Source organism: Diadema antillarum, unplaced genomic scaffold (assembly GCF_040938485.1).
Source record: "Diadema antillarum isolate AM-2024a unplaced genomic scaffold, OU_Dant_1.0 seq00001927_RagTag, whole genome shotgun sequence".
Taxonomy (NCBI): domain Eukaryota; kingdom Metazoa; phylum Echinodermata; class Echinoidea; order Diadematoida; family Diadematidae; genus Diadema; species Diadema antillarum.
Window position 1 is genome coordinate 130604 of NW_027272590.1, and position 25362 is coordinate 155965.

The 25362-nt window shown below is 39.4% G+C and overlaps 1 pseudogene; it reads right to left on the reverse strand.

Moving 5' to 3' along the window:
• The window catches only part of LOC139713222 (plexin-A4-like), a 274914-nt pseudogene that overhangs the window by 104661 nt on the left and 144891 nt on the right, over window positions 1–25362 (reverse strand).

Here is a 25362-nt window from a genome sequence, read left to right on the forward strand (position 1 = left end):
GGGGGGGATTAAGGAGACCAAGGAGTATAAAGTGTACATGTGTTGTCATCCTGTCCGTTTATGTGATGGACCATCAATCATAATTGTGGCAGAACCCCCCCCCCTTCAGGATGACCCCTTATACCGTCAAGTAAAACATCACGAGTTGACCAAAAAACAAAAAACAACAACAAAAACACAAAATCTGCAAGTTGCTAGGCAACGGTTCTAAAAGCCAGCTGATACAAGGTATGTTTCTGAGACCTTGCCGACAGAAGCACTCACGGAAGACAGAAGGCAAATACCCAAAGATGCCTGGAAGTTAGGCTACTACTCTGCCACACATCACTTTCACACCTTTGACATAGGTCCCTAAATCCAGTAACTCAAATCTGACAATGCAATAGCGCCCTTCTGGTTCTCAGCAGACTATATCCCATAAATACAAAATGCAAATAATGACATCAATCAATTGATATGTCTATCACTCCATAATGCCATGAAATTCAGCCGTGATCTGGAGAATTGCATTATTCTTTTTGTACACCATGGCCAATGTAAACAGAATTGAACACATCTAAATGATGCTCATTCCATGGAAATCAGGAAACTTTCATTCACATGGTAAACATGAAAATGTCTCGGGCCTCTTCCGGGTGTCACACGGCGCAACTCGGTGTGCCCGCGAGCCGAAGGTGCCGTCGCGGGAGTTTCCATATCTGCTTTCACTCGTTTAAAAATGCAGAACATGAATGATGCGTAACAACGAGCACTCGGGCTTGAAATCCACTCGCTCCTCAAGTTTCACCTGGCTACAGAGTGAATGGAAGATTCACTTGTCCTCCCGACTGTCCACCAGCACCTTCACCTCTTTAAAATTTCTCCCCCTTTTTCTCTCCCCCCACCCCCCCCCCCCACCCCTCCATCAGCAAAACATGCATACCCTTTTCTGGACAAAGAAGTTTCAGATGCATACTTTAATGTCCCTGGAGACGGGCCATAAATGATGCATGGCTCTCAAAAGAGAGCAGTCGCCATGACAACCATGTCAATGACTTTCACTTGAGGAGTAGAATAGGGAAAGTTTATCCATTCATAAAAAGGGAACAGAACAGTATGTTGTCTGTTACTTTTGATTTACCTCCTCCCCCCTCTTTTTTTTTTTAAATCCAACTTGCCCTATTCATACTCATTTTCCATTCAATGGTCACATTGTTCTTTTATCTTATGAATCTTGTGCAAATTTGGACAACACAAAACAATCATACCCACACAAATGAAAAGCCCAGCTCAGATTTAAAAAAAGAAAAAAATTCAACGCATAAATGAGTCCACACTGTCAGCAGTTTTGCTACCTTGCAATTGACAATGCTCTGCTATTTGTTTTAAAACAACTGTTCTAACAATGGGAGCAGTGATTAAAAAAATGTTTGAATAATCACATATGATGCAAATGTATAGTTCAGTTGTATTATGAAACACCCTACCATGCAAAAATTTTGCAATAACGCCACCAATATATGGAGATATTGCTAATTTTCTCAATTAACTGTCACAGTGACGGTTTATTCTAGATGGGATTTAACTAAATTAAACCATTGTTCACATTTTATACATTCAACAATACTTAATGTTGATTATAATGATTAACATTTTCATGTTGGTTATTTTTATCCCAAACTCACATCCTATAACTATTTTGAAGCACTAAAGCTTTTATTTTTCATCTACAAATGTTAGCAAGGGGCTTTAAGCACTCATAAATCATAATTCATAAATCCCCACAATATAGGGATTGTGGCCTGGTGAACATGAATCATCATAACTCCATACTCATAAGAGTTTGATAACACTAATAATAATATGGATGTATGGGACAATGTACTGTAGGTGCCCTTACTATTTATTAATTTGTCACTTCAAATAGATATGAGCTTAGTCAACAAATTACACAAGTTTTTAAGTCACACTGACTGAAGAGCTTCAGCATTATTTAAGGCAAACTTACCTACATCCTACACATCAAGTATCATTAAAGGGAAAGTAAACCCAAAGAGCAATGTGGATTGAGTGAAAGCAGTAATATTAGTAGAACACATCAGTGAAAGTTTGAGGAAAATCGGGCAATCGATGCAAAAGTTATGAATTTTTAAAGTTTTGGTGTTGCAACTGCTGGGTAAGGAGACTACTAGAGGTTATGACATATGAGTGGACTACAATATAAAGAAAATAAAAAGGGAATTCAATAAAAATTCATTTTTCATGAAAATTACACATTCCATCAGCTTGATACTGACATATGTTAGGGGTAGCACTTATTCCCCCTGCTTTCTGAAAGCGGTTAGTCAAGAACTCTTTCATTTTGCTAGAAAAGTGAATTTTTGTGGAATTCCTTTTATATTTTCTTTATATTGTGGTCCTCTCATACGTCATAACCTCTAGTAGTCTCCTCATCCAGCGGTTCCAACACCAAAACTTTAAAAATTCATAACTTTTGCATCGATTGTCCGATTTTCCTCAAACTTTCACTGATGTGTTCTACTAATGTTACTGCTTTTACTCAATCCACATTGCTCTTTGGGTTTGTGTTCCCTTTAATGAAGACTTCAGACCTAGATATGAAGACTACTGCAGAGAAGAATAAAAGCTTTGTCTAACTTTGGGTTTATTGTTCTTAAAACATTTCACAACATCTAGAAGACAATCTTTCTTTTTTTTTCAACTTGGGAGAAGAACTTATTTGGCTCATTATTCTACCGGATGCAGACAAACTAGACAAGTGTCGAGGCATAATTTGATAAAGTCATCTCCGCGCAAATCAATTCAAATCCAGGTTTGCATTCATCAACAAAGACAAGATAGTAATAACAAAAAAACACACTAAAAAACTTGCACCATCAACCTCAAGTAACATCAACTCATCTGACGAGGGCATCGAAATTCGGGAGAAAGTGGTCCCCGCCAGGCAGCCCCGATGGATCACCGCCATAATGCCATGATCTCCGCTAGAGATTCATTACAGCGATCACTAACATATTTTTTTTCTTCTTCTTAAGTGGACAATATCAAACAGTATTTCCTCTTCTAAGTACCTGGAGGAAGAGTAACATCATATACCGCAAATTCCACTTTGAATTTATTGAGTGAAAAAAAGGTTATTTTTAATTGTTTCGAGACTTGAATCCCTTATGAGACAGTCAGTGCTGGAGACAGACAATGTCTCCAAGTACAATCTGTTCATTGGAAATCAAATCAACATACTATAAAAAGAAAGAAAAAGAATTGCCAAAGCTGGGGGGGGGGTTAAAAGGTCTGTCAGATACTATTGAGACCTGCACTAATTGTCTCATGCCTTGGTGCAAACTTTCAAATGTATCTTCTTTTGCTTCGTCTTTCTCTCTTTTTTTCTTTTCTTTTTTTTTTTTTTTGGGGGGGGGGGGCAAATTTCTTCACAAACAACTCACAACTTTTTAACACCACATATTTGTGCGAGCACAGACTAAAGACTGCAGAATATGCACTCCACACATGAAAGGTAGCAGCCCTTGTATTTAGTTGTACAGTGAGTCTTCTCAAAATCATTTGGTTTAAAAAAATTGGACATTTTGTGACTGAATCTTAGCAACAGCAGCAAAAAAAAAAATCACAACCCTCATCTGCATATTTTCAAACATGGCCAAGGGTAAACAAATCATCTCCACAGGTCACCAGATACTGTTGGAAATGAAAATCCTTCATCCTCATACAATGAATATTTCATTATGAAGTCACAGATAACTATCTACATGTACAAGGACATTTTAGAGATGATACTCTATTGTACATAAAACATTGTGCCAGTTAACATGCTTCCATTTCAGTGGGAGGTTTTCTCTAACACACGTATCTATTCTAAGGCCCGGCAAAGAAAATAGCACTCTCAGCAAGCATACTGGTACCACTGTACTGACAAGAAATTAAAGTTTGATGTTTCTTCATTAAAAATCCTTACAAATATTCTGAAGACGGCACTCATAAGTCCATCTGTAGCGAAGGAATACAGGTATTGAACCTCATTGATAATGGATTCCTTCATCAAGCTATAGGCCTACCCCTTTAACCCGTTGAGGACGAATCCCGAGTATACTCCCGGCAGGTGTCTACGGGAAATGTGTGTTACAGCAAAATCAGCCCATCCTCAATGGGTTAATGAGTATACCTGTACTTACATATGGTGCGCTTCCATTCAGAAAGGTTTTTTCCAATACACCAATGTATTTTTATCAAAATGTTTTCCAACTCTGTTGGCCTCAATCCCCAAACACGATCTTCTTCTTCAACATTTCTGTTGCTGTTGAATGAGACAAGTGTACGGCAAGACACTCGCACAGGTACGTGTCAGTAAACATGCATGCCCAAAACCATTTCATAATCGCTCCTTTCAGAACCTCTTCTTTCATAACCACTCCCTTTATTATATATATATATATATATATATATATATATATATATATTTGAATACAATAGTGGCATGACTGTTTTAAGACAATATAAAACTGCAACAAAAAAAAACCCCAACAATTTAGAAGCATTATGAAAAGAGAGTTCCATCAAACTTTGCCATAGAGGGAAACAAAATACTCAAGAAAAACAAAAGAGAAACCTCCTTGTACCCTTCCAAATTCTGTTTCTAATCTGGCATGATTATTGCAGTTGTACAAAGTCAACAACTCACCCAAACGCTCCAGGAATGTCTGTATCACTCAGGGAAGACTTCACAGACAGAAGTGAGAGTTAAAAGAAATACAAGGGTAGTCCCGTAATGTCCGGAATACGAAAGGCAAGAGTTCTGCAAGAGAATCGACCATGCAGCGGCTTGTAGGATAGGCCCTGCTACACACTGTACATCCAGCGCATAGCTCTTCGGAGTGTAACTGTTTAGAATGTCGAGTGGTTCTGCACTGTAACTAGACCACGATGATTCAGTGCTCGGCCTGTGCATAGGACTGCGCTAGAGGAAGGCAGCACGCCCCTGTGGTAGGGTACGGCGAGGCTGTGTGAGCCCCCTGATAGGACGGCATTGCTGATTGCCAAGTCACAGCCTCCCCTAAGCATGGGGGGTGGGGGACGGCAGAACTTGCCGGAGAAAGGACCTAGTCTTTATTGCCAGTCCCACAAGGACGAAGATGTACCCCGGACTGTAAACCTGGCACCAGTAAACTGAGAAGACTCGCTCCAAGTTGGATTGTATCCCCTGCTGGTCGAAAGTTTACCATGTGGCATGAACTCAAGCCAAAATGAAAACAAGGTCAGGCATGGGGGGGGGGGGGGTGAGATTTAACTGAATCGCTGTTATCAAATCCAGAGAAGTTAATCATCAATGAGACATCATTGCAACATATTCTAGAAGTCATTGTTTGTAACATCAAAAGTTAACATTGACAAATCTGCATTGCATCTACCACGAAGCACTTTCATATCTTATATCCAACAAATCTTATACATCAAGTCCACATGCTGTCAGGACTAACTCTTCTTTCCAAAGTTTATGGGCATATACAGATATAGGCCTATATGACTAGTTCCGGTACTTGTTGAAGTACATTGCGAGAAACCAAGTCCAGATTTACTCAAAGTGTGAGTACAAACACATACAAATGTTACTTATGAAAAGAAAAATCAAACAGTTATTCACAGATTAACAGATAATCACAAATCAGACTTACAAAATAATTTTTGAGCAGGAAGCTCAATGCTAGCTTTCACCACACCATGGTCTGGGTGCTAGTTCAGTGATTCACCAGGACCTAGAAAAGAAGACTAGTGAAGCAAGCCCCTGTTGGCAGGTTGGGACTTCTTCATTTCCTGACCCTGTTGGGGGAGAAGGGGGAAAGAAGACCCCCTTCATGTACTGCCACAGGAACTCCAGGCAGGATGGGAGGGGGAGGGGAGGGCATGGGGGGGGGGGGCATGGGGAGGGGAGGGCATGGGGAGGGGTGGGCGTGGGGGTGGAGAGGGCATGGGAGAGGAAGAAGGTTACACTTCTGATTAACATTCAATTACCACCTGCAAGCTTGAGTTACACTCCACCTTGTAACATATTCACCTTGGCTCAAGTACATGTAGCTTGGCTTCTGTGCATTAGCTTTCACAGAGAGACAGGCTCAGTCTCATTTTTCCTTTTGAAATAACAACCTGATTTGCCTATATTCGCTGGTTTTGGTGTCTGCTTTCCTGCTTGGAAAGACACACTAGCCATGTTGTGCAAACCTTTATTCACACGTGTTGATTAGAGTTCTGTGGAATATTTGCAAAATCTTTGGTCATACATCCCTCTTGTAAATCATGTTGCATAAATCAAAAAAAAAAAAAAAAAAAAAGAGCTCAAGACTCTTTAGGCAAACCCATACATTGGAGAAACTGATCTAAGCCACCACAGAATGATGACTAATATTGAAGGATTTTGTGATCCTCACCAGTTAATACACACCAGTATTTGTGGTAATAGCACACGACATCAACACAGAAGCACATGGCAGGCATACCTAAATCAGCAGTGTACTGGGCTTGTAAGTACCACAACCATGCCTGCATGGAATGACGAGATAAACTGAAACAACAACATCCCTTCTTCAAGAAGTCTCTGAAGTTTTTTGGGGAAACAACAAAAAACAGCACACAACATGATGAAAGAGGATATAATGGAATCTTCCAGATTGACAAAAGAACCAACTTGTAAACATGTTTACAAACACATTTCACACCGACCCAGTTATTTTTGTGAGTCTGGAAGTAATCTGGAAATGCATCCATTACCAAAAATGAATAAACTTCAAAGGAAAGAGTAAAATATTCCCTACAGGATAATACAAAAATGACAAAAAAATTGAATAAGAAATAAGGAAGATATGACATTTTTTAATTTCACATTTTTTCGGTAAACATTTCTTGACCAGTCCTTGTGAATATTCAAATGAGCAAGTTGACGATGTCATGCTCTCATAATTTCTTATTCATTTCATATACAGAAATGACAAAAATCTCATATCTCAACTGTACAAATATAAAACTTACCTTAACTATTGCATTTTATTTCAACTATTGTATTACATTTCAAATATTGTATGGCCAAGTAAAAAAAGAAAGTAGTTTCTCGTCCGGGTTTTTTGAGCAAGGCGATGAGGGAGGTCCTTACTATTTGATATCTTACTATTTTTTCGAGGATTGTCAAAATGAAAGTAATATGTGTTTCTCGTCCGGTAATTCTGAGAAAGGTAACGAGAGAGGGCTTTACTATTTTCTATATCCAATTTATGAAATGAAATATCACTCTGGTAGCTGTGTTATGAGAGACCAGGTCCCAAGTGTATGTCTTGTCTGCACTCTATACATTTTCAAACAAATATATACGTACCATACTTGAAACAAAACTTCATGCATGCAGAAATACATTTGCTTTTTCTTTCCACTACAGATGTCAAGGGAAAATGACCATCTTAATACTGGTGTTTAGTGTTGTAATGGCATTTCTCATACCAGTGTACTTGCAATTCTGATGTATTGTGCTATTAATTGAAACAGGTATAAAACGTGCATGTCTTTCAACATATGTACGACTGAAATTAATTCCATGATATTCAAAACACTGCTTTATTTATCATTTGTGTTCGTGACTTTTTGAGTCCACACAGCTGGTATGTATCTGCATTTCTTCATAGTACAATAATTGTAGCACATTCAACTTGAAACTGGCTTGTACAATTGCAGATGAAAGTCAAAATGATACTGATATGGCATTATAACATTAAACATTTAAAGATGTTTCTTCATGTTCTAAAAAGACATTTGATAATCACTCATCATTTGGATGATGAATGATTGTATACCAAAACTACATGGTAGTAAAACATATACCTGTGAAGGTAAGTCACATTCTCCCTTCATTTCTTCCATGGCCATCATTACAGTGCTACCAAGAAGCAGCAGTGATATAAACAGCAAGATACAACGTGTAATGACAATTTCAGTTCACGCTCATCAAAACTGCTTATTACTTTTCAAAGTTTTGGCTATCAACATTCGTTCGTGGGTGTGTTTTGTTTGTTCGTTTGTTCTGTGTGTTTTCCCTCATAAAAGACGTAATGATTTCTTCGTATCGAACATAAACTGCATGTTTACCGTAAACAAGCCATTCAGCTCAGCTCAGCTATGGCGCATTCGATTCATCGAACTTGCAGTAACCTCTTACAGGCAGGAGCACATGGCGCATTCCTTTAAACTTGAAAGTGAAGCCACGTGTTTGCACATCGGCGCTTCCACACAAAGCACGGCATTTTGCGATCATCGTTATAGCAGACTTCCCGATTCCAGTCAGGGGAAAAGGAATTGGAATACTTCGGAAAATACTGATGTTTAAAATCCAATAAAATGAAAAAGGCCTGAAAACAACGCATGATTATGTTTTCATAGTAAACGATAATTGGAAACACAGAACAGAGTATTGCATCCGCTCACAAAGAAGCTCTCTTGAGAAGATGAAAGCATTCCACGTCCACTGCTAGATAGTGGAAGCTTCCGTAATCAGCCCAGCAAGTTTTTGGAGGTACATACTTGCACTTGCACACATTCATTGCGAGAAAGCAATCAATCAACGCTGAACATTGCGTAGTTTGGCATCTTTGTCGTGCTGGTGACCAGCTCGATGCTTCGGCATGTGTCATAACGTTATGTTTAGAGCCTGTAGGCCTCATAAGTCGACAAGTTAAATTCAAAATAGCAAAAAGAGGGAGATTGAAAAAATAAGAATTCTGGTAGAAAAATACGAATTTTGGAGCTGCTGAGTACTAATTTGTGCTTCCAAAGGTTGGCAGCTCTGGTATAGAAAGCCGTTCGCTGTGCACACGTGCGCTTGAGATCGGTTCTCTCCATCACTGCACTCCGCGATTTTTTTTTTTCCAGCTCCAGAACGCGCGCATGCTATGCTGGCTGGCTGGTCTGATCTCTTCTATTACTAGTATGTGGTTACATTGCGCAATCAATCTAGCAGCACATGAAGCGGGCAGCGAGCAATAGCACGAGAAAAATGTACAGAAGGTGCTCAACGTCCTGTCTACACCACGACGTACCGAGTGCGCTGTACATCACAGCCCAGGCCGCGCCCGCCCGCGCCCATCCAACTACAGTTCAACTGCTTTGTGGGTCATTCCTTCTTGCCGAGCTCGCAGTGTGAAATGCGTGCGTTATTGCATACGCACTACAGAAGCTACAGCTGTACTACAGCTAAGTAGAGGACGCAAGGCGTAATTAGAAATGAGACATCACGATTGGTAGGTGAATTGTCGATTTTTTTTTCGGCGGCCGAAAAAATAGTAAAATATCAAAAAAGTCGATGCGGCAACTGAAAATTGATGCGGGCGGGGAGCGGGCTGGGACGAGAATTATGAATTTCTTGGTATTTTCAGCGCCATTTTGAAAATAGTAAATAGTAAAAAAATCGGTGCGGCGGCCAAAATCGATGCGCGCGAGGACGAGAAACTGGTTTCTTTTTTTACTTGGCCTATCATGTTTCCAGTATTGTATTATATTTCAACTATTACCACACTATATTTCTCGTATAAACAGCATCTGAATTTTCTATTTGTTTCTATCTTTGTGCAAATGTGGTTTTGTCAAAAAAAACCCAGATTTATGTTGTTGTATCACAGGATATCATAAACTGGCTAAAATAATAATTAAAATATTTGAATCATAATGTGGCAACTGTCTAAGAATGCAGCAATATGGTATTACAAATCAAACAACAACAATATCCAGGATGCATCATTACTCTTCGCAAACTGTTCTAAAGATAAAATACTCCCGAGTCCCTGGTTATGACTAACAGCCATCCTCCGTTGCCACGGCGACGGGCAGGATGGATGATGCGGTGACTGCGGCAATCACCAAGTCGGATGCTCATCCCCTCCATTCTGCGAAAGCATTTACCTTTGATGGAAAAAGGAAATGGTAGCACTTTTCATAAGTGAGGCGTGGCTCTAAGCTTACAAAGTTCTCCCCTCCCCCCCCCCTCCTTTTTTTCTCTTTTGAATTCTGTCTCTCTACTTTTCAGAGTGATTTTTCAACCCTCTTTCTCCTTCCCTTGGTTGATGCCTACTGCAAGGGATACTGTCAAATACGGCTCTATCTTGGGGATTTAAGAGGATCACTTTGTGTCAACTGTTTATACTGGTCATCAAGCCCCTTCATAATCTGGGACGTGCTCCATGAGCCGTCCTCGTCATATCCCTCAAGAAGGGGAGGTTGGCGTGTGTACGGTGTTCTTTCTGAGCAGTCTTTTTACATATAAACTTCCCACAAAGAGACTGTGCGACTTTGCTGTCTTCCAGTGATGTGTCACTCCGTTTTCAGGGTTGACTTTCCGAAAAGAGGAGAAAAACAAAACAAAACAAGACAAACACACAAAAACACACACAGAATAGTCATAGAATTTTAGAATTTCACGTTACCCCAGAACAGCAATACCAATTTCAGTCACATATGCAAATGAAGTGAGAGTGTACTGGTTCTTATTCACAACTCTGTCATTGATTTTTTTACTAAAGATATTCTTAAAAACCATGTTTTGTGTTGTTTTTGTCAAATTCTCAGCAACTTTAGGCTACCCATAAGAACAAAGGTATGGTTCCCTGATTTATCCCAAACGTCATCTCTTGGGTACATTTTTATCATTGTTACGGCACATGCAAAGTAGCTTTTTCATCAAAAATTTTGAAATGTTGGAACAATATACCAGCCAGTTTCTCTAAAAACATATTCCCCCCCCCCCCCCCATATATTTTTAATTACAATTTACATGGAGATGGGAGGGGGTAAAAATGCGGTCCAGATACCTGCATGTTTGTGTATTCCAAAAGTGATGACTCAAGAGACCTATTTATGGAAGTATTGTAGAGTTGACCAAGAATACAGTTTTGTAATCTGTTTGGGGGATAACGTTTTTAACACCACTCATTAGCAAGAAAAACAGCCTTAGCTTTGTGATCTACATCCCATCAAAGACTGCAATTTTCTCTACAACTTTGCCGTGCTGCATTTCCAGCATTATCGCTTCTCTAAAAAGTTTAATACATGGCTTTGAAAGACAAAATGCTTTCCAAAAGTATTCATGCACTGCTCTCTCAGAATAATGGGGCACACACTGGGGGCTTTACACCTTGGCACGCAAAGAGTTAACACTCAATCACGGATGGCAGCGTGTACATCAACTAAGGTGCCCCAAGTGACCTAGGCGCCTGTTCGCGAACCGGTTTCCCTGACGAACTTCTCCTCAGCTATAATGGCTTCCACACCTGGGTCCCGCCTGCCGTTCAACTCACCTTTCGCGACACCTCTGCTCTGCTTAAGGTGCGGTGCGATGTATGGAGAAATTGGTGGGGACAGTCTCTACTCTCTTACAAGAAATTTTCACAGCATTCCAGGGACAAGGTGGATTTTTTTTTCGGGGGGGGGGGGGGGGGGGGGAGGGGGATGTACATATGCCATCTTTGCACCTACATCATGTATGATGAGCAAGCATCTTTTTTTTCTTTCCTTTTTTTTTTGCAAAGAAAAAAAAACAACCTTTCAGAAATAACAAGTTCATAAAGCAATTCTAATTCAAATTAACAAGACACAAACACAAAAAATGGTTTATCACATTTTGGTTTTTTTTCTTTCAAAATAAAAAAAAATAAAAAAATGAAATTCTAGATTCAAAGTTTCAAATCTATTTTCATTTCCATCAAATAAACAGAGAAATTATATACAATGTATAAGCAGAAGATATTTGTAATAATTGCAACAACAAAAAACAGAAAAAATGGATCTTCTCATTCTTTCACTAAGAATTCATCTAAATATGTGATATAAAAGAAATATTCACAAACTGCACAAATGTATGCTAAATACATTCATCCAATAAATATGACTAAACTTATAACAACCAGACAGCATTTGCCAAATTGAAATCAAAATTAAATCAACCTGCTCCAAACAGTGTTATGGTCAATGTGTGTTTTCAATATTCCTTATTCAGCAGGTGTGAAAAATTCACTGCCGATTTCATTACTTGGTACACAAATGAGATCTGTTTAAAGGCATGTTTTACCATTTGCAGATAAAACAAAAACCCAGCTTTAGTGTTTCAAAACAGTTCTAAAATGTGAGTTGGGGATAGATACAACCAATGTAAAAATTTTAATCAGTATAGTCAATGTTAGTATTGTTAAATATACAAAATGTAAACAATAGTTAAGTGACAATGTTTCTAGACTAAACCGTCTACAGTTATGGTTTATTGAAAAAAAATAGTGATATCTCCTCATATTTTAGACTTAATTGTAAAATTTTCACATGGTAGGATGTTTTGTGATACATCTCACCTACCATATGCATCACAAGTGATATCTCGAATATTTTTTAAAATCACTGCTCCCAATGATAAAAAGTACCTTTAAAAAGCACTATGCAGGAAAAAAACTTCACTTAAGAAAAAAAAACACAAAGACCTATTTACTTGAATTTGGACAGTATATATGTTAGGCATTTCTCCTGACCACTAACAAGAGAAAAAGAAAATGGATTCTGACGAGGATCATCCTATTATCATTCTCTTTGTGCTCACGTTCTGATATATCTCTCCGTCCCCCTTGCCTTGGAGTACGGCTCCATGAATTCCCCTGTCTAATGAAACCCTTTGCATGCTTTTAAGTGAGAGAATTAGATTTAGATTACATGTAAAAATATTCAGAATACCATGGCGATGAATAAAACATGACCTCATGGCGTATTCTTTTTATGTATGGGGGGAGAATATCGGCATACCGCGCATTACCATTAGGAAGTTTCACATTAGCAAACATGCTCTGCTTCAACGAAAGCGGATGATGGAACATCATAGCACTTGCCCACGGCACTGACCTTTAATGGATAATGGAGGGCTATCCCACAATGCACTTGCAACATGCAGTTAAAATCGGCCATCATCGTCGAGAAAAAAAACAACTCAAAAGGAGCCACGGGATAGTGGCTCGTGAACAGGAACACATGGTGTCGATTTCAGAATCTACAGGTAACCACATTTTCCATCACATTGATTACTCTCTACAAGAATACATCCCTAACCGTGCTCATGCTAGATCTTCTTTTTTTTTTTTCCCTACCATAGCTTATCCCAATTCATGTTTGAGAGTGAGCAACCAATGGATCAGAGCTGCCGGATTAATTGCACTTTAATTGGATGCCCCGCGGGCGCTCATTTTGACGCACACATAGATTTGTTGCACGATAACAAGCCGATGATCACTTCATTTGGACCTAAATGGCGTCTAGCTTTGTGCGGTAAAAGAGAGCTAAAATGCAGGGAGCAGGCGATGCTAGAAAGAAAAAAAAGACTCTTGAGGCACTGAAAATTCTGAGGGTATCCAAATTCTGTGGTACGCTAAAAATTGATGCATCCACATCTCACTGATCCAGACAGAGCTAAATACGAGCACACATACATACACACACACACACACACACACACACACTTTTGCAAGACACACGCAGCTCAAGAATTTGAAATTAGCTCACCAGGAATGCAGATAAAATATTCACGAATGTACAGCTGGTTAATAGTGATTGATTACATTTCTCCTTTCTGTTGTTTTTTTTTTTTCTCACAGGGGTGACTCTAAACATTGAGTATACACACTAGAGTATTTTTGGAAGGCTCAACAGAATTACGGTATTTCCGTGCATTTACTTTTCACCTGTCCTCGCAATGAAATTGCACTTTATATTCTACAGGGAGACAAAAAATACCTCAGTCATAGTCTGAACTGCTTCATTATTCGAGACAGAGTGATCAGTCGTCTTCAATCCTGCACTTTTCACTGCATTTATATGAAAATCATTTCAGTGCTCATACCAGGCTACTTCACAAGAATCAAAAGTATATATAAACCTATATGCATTTGTGAGTGTGCTGAACTTCTTTTCTGGGGACCTACAAGTACCCCCACAAGCATCTGATTTTCTTTAGGTTCCCCGCACATTGCTTAATTTTCCAATTTGAATATGATCTACTCTTCTGAATGATTCGACCCTGTTCTGTATCATGAAATACTATTGAAATACTATTTCTGTATCATGAAATATTATTTCAAGTACAGTTTGTATACACTGAATTTTCAAATATTTGTTATTAGTCATTGATCTTGAGATGAATGCTACAAATGTGATTTGTGTGGAAAACTTCACAAATGAAATGAAATGATTGGAAGCAAAGATGGCAATAAAGGGAGGAAATCTCACAATGACAGACAAATATGAAAGAAAGGAAAGCAATCATATCAAAAACCTTGATTACATACTATTTGCTGAATGTTCGATATGTGATGACTGAGAGATCTGACTGAGAGATCGATACTGAGAGATAGAGAGATATAGATATATACATATATATAGAGAGAAAGTATCTGATGACTGAGAAATTGATAGTGAGAGATAGAGAGATATAACTATATACACATATAGAGCAAAAGTGTCTGTGTTGACTGAGAGATCGATAGTGAGAGATGGAGAGGGATATAAATATATACATATATAGAGAGAAAGTATCTGTGATGACTGAGAGATCGATAGTGAGAGAGAGAGAGAGAGGGAGAGAGAGATATATAGATATATACATACAGAGAGAGAAAGAGAGCGAGAGAATATATTACTCCCATTCAGCACTGGCCTTGGACTGGCTCATGAATGCTCATTATTACAGCCTTATATCCCAGCAATTAGCCGAGCAGCACCCTCCTAATTTCATTGATTACAGCTCTCGAAACACACACAATTTGTCGTTGTCTCGCTCCCCGACCCCGGCGATGATGAGCGGTCCATTTAAATTTGAAAGTGATTAGAGCCTGCTCTATTTGTAATATATCCAGCAATGCAACGGCACATCGCCGCAAGTGCGACACACGACAGTAGCGGTGAATTAGTTAAGTTGAGCAACAAATAAAACCAGCATGGGGGGGGGGGGGTGTTATGGGCATTGCCAAAAAAAAAATATGAAAGGTGTGGTAATTGATGTCCCTGATCATGGCTTGACGAGATGAAAGGATTAGAAGTGAAGTGGTCCAAGCCGACGGTGAATACACCTGCCATAGTATCTGCCCACCGGCCATCACTGGCCAGTTAGTTTACACCAGGAATGCACACTTCTGGCAACTGATCAATCACTGGCAATTAAAGGGAGGAATCACCTCTTGCTGTCGACCCAAAATCAATCGACTCTATCAATAGAAATGAGGTTTCATCAGAATCGGACCTAATGCCAACTGGATATGAATTATTATACAACTGTACCACATAAAATCCCTCCCCCCCCCCAAAAAAAAAAATGCCTCTGTTAATGAAATACTTCTGATTTACCTCTGCTTCCAGAATTGAGTGTGCCATATATTTGATGGAGCGAACTACAATAATGACTCTGAAGTGGCAAGATAGAGTAACTTCCAACATTTCGCTCTTGAGCTTCATGTTTGTGCAGTATATGGAAGACACCTCAGAAATTTCATGCCAATTTTTTCAACTACAAAGGGAGGAATTTGTTTTCCACCATCACTGCAATATTACAGGCACATGGTCCCGGAGGTTTAGTCAAATATATACGCGGGCGCATGGCGCAAGTTTCCTATAGAGACCTACGCTATCGACTCCTCTTTAGCGCTTACGCTCTGGCCCATTTCCCCGAGTCCGAAGAAGTCCGATCCACTGTAGTCAGTGGTTTGATCACAGTTCGGCTCATGATTCGACTGAGGGTGATGACAGCTTCAGCAAACTTCTTTTGTGATGTCATAATAAGAAGCACATATGCACGCACCCTGGCATTACTACAGACTGCGTGATGCGCAGAGAAGACAACAAAGGCAACGTTACCTAGCAACACCTAAACACTTTACTCTTGATGAAAGCTCTACTTCGGCAATCTTCGTATCAATGCTAACGGTGATCAGCAGTATCATCAACACCGCCCTCTACACTACAAGGACTATGCACCTTTAAGGCATTATCTGGGTGACCAAACTGAATATACAGTTTGCATTCAGAAAGTCAGAATATGTGGTCATGTGCATTCTCGCAACACTAATCATATAACTAAGGTCCATACAGGACTATCACGTGAAGTTAAACTCTCCTATTCATTACGACAATAATTCCATTACACAGGCATTTTAATCTCTTTTTAAGAAGTAGTACACCACGTTTTGCCTTCTAAAGTTTGCTACTTGTTTGCTGGAATCAAAATGTATAAAAAGGATTTTTGCACCTGATGCACACAAAAAAAAAATTAAATAAAAAATATTAAAGTTACATATAGATGAGAATCTGCATGTATTAGCCATGCCACATCAAATGTCTAAAAAATATATTTCATTGCAAATAACACATTTTCATATTTTGGATGAAGAAAAATTTTGTAAATATTGCAAAAGAATACTGTTACAGGATAGAAGCTCTGATATTGGATAGGTACTACCTGTATCATTTTTGATGTGGTTTTAACCACTATAAACACTCACACACAAACACACACTTAAAAATTTCATATTCATGATGGTGTATAACTGCAATCGTCAATATTTTCTCCCAGGACAAGTCTCTATTCTCAACCAAAACCAACTCTGATTTCGTTTTTGTTTTCTTTCATATGTCTTTATGAAAAAATAAAAGAAAGAGCAAGGGACCTGTAATTGAAACTTTTGCTGGTTTCCCACATACACACCTGATAGTTTGATGGAGGAAAGGTGATAGCTAAATTACCCCTGCGTGCAGAGAGGGATGGCTATCAGTTACTGAGAGCGACTTACTAAAATCTAAAACAAAACAAAAAATTCTTCTTAAAAAATTTAAAAACGAGTCAAGAGGTAACAGAACAATAGAAAACATGACAAATATTTCTTGCTGTAAAAGGAGCATTGTCCTATGAATTCTTAACCTGTATTCTCATCTTGGACTGCTTCCCTTTAAATACCGTAAAACCAGAAAGTTACCCATGCACAAAACCTTTGCGAATTTCGCAAGGAGCCAAGATATAGAAAAGTAAAATGCATGTACACTCTGTATCAGTGTTTTTCTAAACAGTGCATTAAATGCCATTATAAAATGGGTTCAAGAATGTAGCCAATTGGAAGCGCTGAAATGAGTCACGTGTGCGTGCATTATTTTCTTCAGGTAAGCACTAAGAAGAGTCTCTCTTCCACCTCCCTGGCCTGACGTACGTCACAATGTTTTACACTAGCAGTGCGCACTCAATCAGTTGTTACAAGTGCGTCACGCGCTACTATACGCGCTGTCAATCCTGTAAACAACTTCTAGTTCGGGCCGCGGGCTGCCACAACAGCCGGCGGCCTTTCTTGTGCATAACAGTACGTGGCGTACGTATACTTAATACGTACGTACAGTAGTGCGGGATTTCCGAGTGCGACGTGCGTAAATGTTTGGGACGAACATCTTCGGACATCTTGACTTTTGAGCGAGTGCTACATGTAGCTGACTGGTATTGACCCACAAAGGTACGTGAATAATGCTGTTAGTTTTCGACCCATTTTATAAAACTAATGATGCACAGGATTATTTCGTGGCGTTAGTGAAGGTGCGGCTCACTCTCGAGTATTGACAACGGTTGCAAACATGCACTCGGCTGCGCCTCGTGCATGTCGCACCATTGTCAATACTCTCGAGCGCGCCGCACCTTCACTAACACACTCTATCCTGTGCATCATTAGTATAGTGGCGACTCACGAAAGTGTCATGCCGCGAAGAAGGCCGCCATTTGCAAATGTTTCCGGCTTTGCAATATCAAGTAAGTATTCACAACCATACTGGAGCTAATCATACTGTAATCATACCGTCCCCTCTAGCGAGAGGCAAAACACTCTGTCCCTCAGATAGGACATAAAATGGAGGTCCCGCGTATGAGAGAGTCACAACTCATGCACGTAAAAGATCCCGCTTCATTCATTCATCGCACAGAGCAGGGTGTTTAACCCGGTGAAGTGGTCCCACCTCACATCCAACTGGACCCCATGGAAGACCAGCTTAGTGTAGCTGAATATGGGCCATCCAGCCAAATGAACGGTTTATAGTGACCTCGTCTACATCCACTCTGTCTATTTTCCAATTGGTCTACTGGCAAATCGTCTATTACCGATTCGTCTAATACCCATTTGGTCTACAACTTGTTTTGTCTAGTACACATATTGTCTAATAGTCACTTTGCCCACTACCCGTACTGTCTAATACCCAACTCGTCTAAGGAGCATTTCGTCTACTGAGCAATTGATCTAATAGCCAAGTCGTCTATACTCACAATGTCTACTTGTCATGTCGTCTAATATCCATTTCGCCTACTGCCACTTTGTCTACTCCCACCTCGTCTACAAGTCATCTCGTCTACATTCACTTTGTCTAGTAATCATATCGTCCAACCCTTAGTTCGTCTATACCCAACATGGTCTATACCCATCTGGTCTACACCCAACTCGTCTACACCCAACTCGTCTACTCCCAATTGGTCTACACCCAACTGGTGTCTATACCCAATTGGTCTACTCTCAACTGGTCTACTCCCATCCGGTCTACTCCCAACTGGTCTACTCCCAACTGGTCTACTCCCAACTCGTCTACTCCCAACTCGTCTACTCCCATCTGGTCTACTCCCAACCCGTCTACTCCCAACTCGTCTACACCCAATATTGGTCTACTCCCATCTGGTCTACTCCCAACCCGCCTACTCCCAACTCGTCTACACCCAATATTGGTCTACTCCCAACTGGTATACTCTCAACAATTTACCCAAACTGATCATTCCCATCTGGTCATGCTAATAATGAATATACCACTTTGCCTAGTGTGCAGTCCGTCTCACTGTCACGAACTATTCATAACCCTGCCCTGGTACAAAAATCAATAATAGTCTATTCTTTAAAGTTGTTAATTATTCCACACATGCTGAATATAAAGACATATTAATGGTGAGACAAGACTATCCAGTCAACATCCTGGCCGTAAAATAACTAAATAATAATAAACTAGTTCAGTTACAATCCTCCATCACAAACGAATTGTCAGTCATACGAAACAGAATTACATTTCGACCGTCCACCCCGTCCATGCATGCAGCAATCTTGGCGGGATCCCGAATGAGGAATTATCGAGTAATATTTCATCGCGTTTGGTACACAAGTAAAGGTACAACGATCCGAGCGATGTGTGCGTGTAGTTGGATTGACACCGGATGCACGCGTATAATTACACATCCAGCACCACAACACAGCAAGTTTTTCACACTGTGACATTATTCTTTTTTATAAAAAGTCATAATTAGAACAAAAAATTTAAACCAAATAGGGCACCAAGAGTGTTCAACCTATTTCAATGGGAAAGGAAACTAGATGAAGTAGACTTAAGTAAGGAGTTTGGAGTAGACAAAAAAAACCACAACTATATAACAAGTAGACCAGTTGGGAGTACACCAGTTGGGTGTAGACGAGTTGGGGAGTAGACCAGTTGGGAGTAGACCAGTTGGGAGTAGACCAGTTGGGAGTAGACCAGTTGGGTGTAGACCAGTTGGGAGAAGACGAGTTGGGTGTAGACCAGTTAGGAGTAGACCAGTTGGGAGTAGACCAGTTGGGAGTAGACCAGTTGGGAGTAGACCAGTTGGGAGTAGACCAGTTGGGTGTAGACCAGTTGGGAGTAGATTAACTGGTTATTAGACTAATTGAGTATTAGACAAGGTGGATGTAGACCAATTGGCTATTAGACAAAATGAGCTGTAGACTATTTCATTCATAGACCTAATGATTGATAGACGAAATGGTCAACAGACATAATGAGTATTAGACGAAATGTGACTTAGACAAATTAGAGATTAGATTAAATGGTTAGTAGACGAAATGGCAATTAGACTAATTGGCATTTAGACAAAATGGTTGGTAGACGAGTTGGTAGTAGACGAAGCGAGCTTAGACGAGATGGCATTAGACTAGGTGAACAGTGGACAGTGTGGTTGTAGACGATGTGCCAGTTTACCAAATGAACAAACAAATGACAAATAAAACAAGCTATAAAATGGCATGTTCACACTTGGTATATCACAGACAGCAATGTAAACACTGGTTGAAAATGGACTTACATGACAGCTGGTGTTCACCAGGTCCAAACCACCAGTGGCCAAAAGTTTTCACAACTAGACCTGGCATCAGAACACAAAATCATAACAAACTCTACCCCCTCCTCTTCCACTCCCCCCCCCCCAAAAAAAAAAAAAAACAACAACTATTTTTCAAGATGAGATATGTAATTTCAAAGATAGCACTGGCTCATTGCTAAGAGGCTGAACAAATTCTCTCATATATACAATGTATTGTTAGGTTGTTGCCTTGTTCACCACAACAATAAATAAAACAATAGAGATGGTTAATTGTTTACACGCTTGCTGTAAGTCTGAGGAATACAGCGTTATAATCACTGCATTAACAGGAAGTAACTTAACCACAAGGCCATAAATGAAGTCGAACAAGATCCTGCGGACACGTCGAGTGAAGATGCGGTTGGATGTTGCGTCACGGCGGTAACAGGTGTGAGCGCTCGTGTTCGCGCATCCTCGCGAGATGCCTACTCCTCTCCAGGCCAGCCACTCCGGCAAAGTATTGATTATTCCGCGCCGGAGGTTTCCACTTTTGAAGTGTTGGCGAGAGTTACTGTTTCTCTCGCCGATCATCCATCGATCATCGATCCTCTGCACCCTCCACTGAGAGTGACGTTTTGAGGGTTTTATTTATACTTTTTCTCAACACAGGACACCTAAATGTAACATTTTCCGTTAACTCCTGAAGCTCAGTTGGGTATCCACACAATCTGGTTCATACAAAACACACAAAGCGTTTTTTTTTCCCTCTCTCTTTTTCTCTCTTTGATGGGTTGTGATTGATCCAAATGTTATGAATATTAATACAAATGAAATACGTGGAAATCACAATGGCCCAGCATGCAATAAGGTAGTATGAACAAACATTTTCCAAACCTCATTTGTAAACACCGGAAAATTTGTGGTGAAGTTTTTGGCATATCATGTGGATTTAAAACAGGATGGTATAGTTTTGGTTGAGATGGGGGTTCAGGTTCTCACTTCTTGTGAGATACATGTAATTAGAAACCACTTATATGAAATATCAAAGAGCATACAATTCTAAGAGGAACTCAAAGTTTACTTGATGAAAATCTGTTTTGAAGTAGCTGAGATATCCAAAAACAAAGAGGTCCTAATAAAAGGTGGGACCCACTTTTTATTAGGACCTCTTAGGTGACAGAGAAAAATGAATCCAACAGCTCCAAAGATTTTAATTTGGGCATATATTCTCGTGAAAACTTGTGAAAACATGATACTTAAAAAGAATGAGGATGAAGAACAACCTACACATGTATGGAGTTTATGATCAATTACATTATTGCTGATCTTCTTTTTTAAACTAGTTGCGCTAAAATCCTCCTAAACACTTCCTAGGACTTTTAATCTGCCATTATATCAATTTTATTGAGTTGGCAGAAGTTGCCTGGTGGTGCTGAAAGAGTTAAAGAGAAAAATATTGCAAAACCAGAAATACGGCATGAAACTTTTGCAACTTGCCGACCATGATGGTTATGGTACGGCATTGTGCTGACATTCAATGCATTGTGTAGGAATAAAAATATATCACATGCATTCTACTTTCGCAAATCTTGGCTCCTTTCTAAAACATGTGAAAGTTTCATGCATTTTTTGTTTGTTTTTGTTTTACAGTATCAAGGTCTTAAAAGATAAACTTACAAGATACTTGGAAGTGACATCACAGAGGGCTGAACGTCCAGCTGCAACCAGCAGGGTTCTCCCTTACTTTGTGGTCCGATGCTGACCGCTGGATCTATCTATGGGCTATGACGGTCAGACAGTCGACCTACCCCTGCAAAAAAAAAGGACAAACAGAAGTGAAAGATGAATCCTCGATGAGTATCTATATCATTTATAAATCATCTACATGAGTATTTGTATCATTTATAAACACACATTCATGTTTCTACAGCTGATACATGAGTGCTGAGAGTTTCTCATAAGGCGAGTTAGTTTCGGTGTTCTGACTTTCCCATGGAACATCGTGTCAAATATTTATATGTAGCTGTGATTGTCATGATAACTGCACTTTAAAAACGTGGATTTCAAGACGGGGGGGGGGGGGGGGGGTGAATGGGAAGAGTTTGTCTGATTTAATTGCACCTGAAAAACACTGCTTTATGCATGGCATCAATTTCTCGGACAGATGATATGGTCTCGTCCCAACATGCATATGTTATTTTTATTCCTATATAGTGATCGTAGTGTCAATATTGTGATAAAAGATCATATCTGGTGCTTGGCTGTCAAATTGTTTGGGTGCCCGATGAATTTTTGTACGATGCCCCCAAACTTGCTCGATTCTCTTGAAATTGATACCGGCTCTTGACTCACACATGAGAGGAACAATGTGTTTATCGATCATCCTCCACTTGAAATTAATGATGGCTGTATCAACATCCTCGAGGCATGGCGAGCAGTCGTGTAAGGATAATATTCACCACTTTACACTCATGATCAAATGCACTATTTGACATTGTTTTAAGGTAGAAATAATCTGAGCAGCATGCTAAAAGACTCTCTGATATATTGTGTGAATAAAGACCTCTGAAAAAAATGTAAGTGAGAAAGATGAATGCCGAATGCTTAAAAAATTGGATAAATCTGGAAGTGACAACTAGATTGTTCATACTCGGTAATTCCACTCCACAGCAGTATTAGAATGAACTGCGTAATGTAAAGCCAGAAATGTTCACATGCATCTTAATTTCACAAATTTTGCAAAGAGCCAAGATTACTGAAATTAAAATGCACCTGAAAGTTCCTGTGTTACTTTACATGCATTGAATGCCAGTGGCAGTTCGTGAAAATTTAATTCTGCGAAAAAGGCTGTCGGCTCCAATTCGAGAAAATTTCATGCCACAAAAATATCTTGCTTTGCAGTAGTAAATAGTTCACTAGCGCAGTAACAATCTATTTATAGATCTCTTGATAGAGACAACACAATCCTCTAAAGTTTTGAATGCTGGAATGAGTTTCTCTTTCAGGCATTTCAAAATAATAAGCCTCAGTTCGCAAAATCAGTTCCTGGAATGATTTTCTTCTTCTTGCATTTCTAACTCACACAACTCAGTACGGAAAATTCAACAATTTCTGACAATTGAGCCACAACAGTGTTAAACAGTATTTCTCCATCAAAAAAACAAAAACAAAACAAAACCCCAAAACAAAAAAACATAATCGCTGGGATAGAATGTACACTCCACACAAAAGACGTCTTGTATGCAACAAGGGGAACGAATGGAAAATATATGTTGATTCAATCATCTACTTGGTATGAAAATTTAAAGGACAATTCAAATTGCTCCCAGGATGCCCATAAAGAAACATGTACTGGTAGTTGGAGGTCTTATTCATTGGGAAGAAAAAAAAATGCTTAACTACTATGACGAGTCAAGATATATTCACATCAATGAAATCATACTAGTACAGCTGTGTACATGATATATAGTACTTAGCACAAAGCAGGTTACTTACTTTGATGCATGATACAGTGTACATGCAAATAGACATACAGGTGTCACATAAAGCAAGAGAATAAGAAGAAAAAGCCAAGGAAAAAAAAAAGAGGTCTAGTTTATCATAGATAACATCTTTCTTCATAACACTCAGCCTGTACAAATCTTTAGATCACTGTTAGACAGAATTTTACTCACTAGCCGTGGTCACAGTGGCAAAAGATCGAGAAGTTTAAGGTCGTGATCTTTAGGATCTCGAAGTTTTGCCAGTGTGACTGCAGACTTTGCGCAAAACTTCTCTCGAAACATTTTGCGAAACTTTCCACTCAAACTAGAGATTTATTAATGCTTGCAACTGAAACTTCGCAAAGTTTGTCATGTGACCAGTCCACCACCTGTTAGCGGCATCGATCGATAGTTTTCAGGCAGTGCCTCAATGGGATGCACCTGTGTGTGCATTGTTACATCACAATCACTAGCCATCAGATGGTACACTCTTTCTTCTTCCTTGCACATGCGCACTAGTGACCAAAACTTCTCAATCCAAAGATCGCGAAGTTTGGCTGCTGGTGTGAACGGACGGCCAAAGATCGTAAAGAATTCGCAATCTTAACCCGTTGAGGATGGAACGATTTTGCTATAACATGCATTTCCTATAGAAACCTGCCCGAGTATACTAGGGACTCGTCCTCCACAGGTTAAACTTTTCGATCTTTAGCCAGAGTGACTGGCGCTATCAACACTCGTGAAATAAACAGACAGCAATCTCAAAGTTGAGTGCACTGAAGATTTTTCGTAAATTGTAATGTTCACTTTTCTGGATATGAAATACCAAAGTCATCTGAAAAGTGTTTTTGAAATATCGTCAAGGCAATACATCATTGTGGAAATATTAGATGGGTTGATACAGGTGAAAGGAACGTTGGATGTGCTACGTGCAGATGTTATGTTATGATAAATCTAGACACATGGTTTGTCATAGGTACATGAACATCACAAGCACTTTCTTGGTTAGAGTCTCTGTGTTTGTTTTGCACTCTGGAGGCAGTTTGAAGAGCAGAAATTTTGTTTTTCCTCAAATTCTTGTGGCACAATCAAAACTCTCGACTTGAAGAATGTGCGAAAACATCTTGTCGCACTACATACTCTCGAGCACAAAGAGCATAGGAAAATTCTCTTGAGAAGTCCATTCTTCTTTCTTTTTTTTTAGGAGGAAAACACTGATGAATAATGAATGAATAATGAATGACGAACGAATGAAAGGGAGATCACATTCTTTGAGAACTCGTCCAAAGTGACATCAATTTGATCTGACGTGATGCTACGAGAGACGCCCATCAGCAAAATTTGCACATATTTATGACAAATTTGTGACTGTATTTCAAATGTTGGGACTACCTTCTGAGACACAGGCAGACCTGGAGCCTCATCCAGATATCGTAGGGTTCCATTTGCTTTTTTTTCATATCTTATAACGTACATATTGTACGATGGCATTGAACGGGAAAGGGTCATTGTTGCTGTTAGCTGCGAGAAGCAAAGAGGCAAGTGTATGGATACAAATTTTCAGCCAGTACATAAAATATGGTGTATTTCATTCTATTTTATTGTTAGTTTCTTTCGTACATATATACTCACCACGATTCTCACACTGTGCAACTTTCTGTAAAACCATCATAACTGCGGAGAAATTACTCCGCTATAAGGCCAAAGGTTGAT